Genomic DNA, 876 nt, shown 5'->3' on the forward strand with positions numbered 1-876 from the left:
ACAGAATTTTCAGCACAGAATGACAACAAAATTTAAACTTATGTATATGGATAGCCTTTGTAATCATGATTTTTTTTGTAAAGATTAATTCAAATTTGGCGGAGAAAAAAAATATTAAAAAAAATCACATCTTTTGTGATATTTCGAAATTGTGTGGGTTTTTTTAAATGAAACTTGGCACAAAATTTTCTTTTATCTGGGTGAACATTTTGCCCACTATAACGATCGATTACGTGCGGGGCCCGAAATCACCTCCTTAACCCGCTACACCCTTTGGTATTAATCTATGGGCTGGTATAGTGGATAACATTATAGTAAGTTAACTTTTAACATTTTTATATTGTTTATTTATCATCACATCTATTTAATGTACGTCTTTTCTTGATTTTTCGAGTTAATGCAATATTAAAAATTTCTTATTTGTCATCATATCTTTATGTATTTTTATTAAATAAAACAAATAATTTAATTTTTTTTCAGATTGGACCATTCGAATTGCCTGCTAGGGTTAATGGGGAAATTTATGAAAATTTTTTGAGAAATGATTTAATTGAAGTTATTCCGTTGGCAATAAGAAGAAATATGTATTTCCAACAAGATGGTGCACCCGCACATCCGTCAAGAAATGTAAAAAATTTTTTAAATATAACATTTCCAAATAGATGGATCGGACGCGGTGGACCACGAAATTGGCCAGCGAGATCGCCGGACTTGACCCCATTAGATTTTTTTCTTTAGGGTCATATTAAAAATTACATTTATCGAGAACCTATACAAAACCGTAGACAATTAAACAATAAAATTGAAGAAGCTATAGACACTATTACTCCAGAAATGATTTACAATGCTGGAGAAAACTTACTTCGACGAGCTAGA

The sequence above is a fragment of the Wasmannia auropunctata genome, unplaced genomic scaffold (assembly GCF_000956235.1).
Source record: "Wasmannia auropunctata unplaced genomic scaffold, wasmannia.A_1.0 LD336106.1, whole genome shotgun sequence".
Classification (NCBI taxonomy): Eukaryota; Metazoa; Arthropoda; class Insecta; order Hymenoptera; family Formicidae; genus Wasmannia; species Wasmannia auropunctata.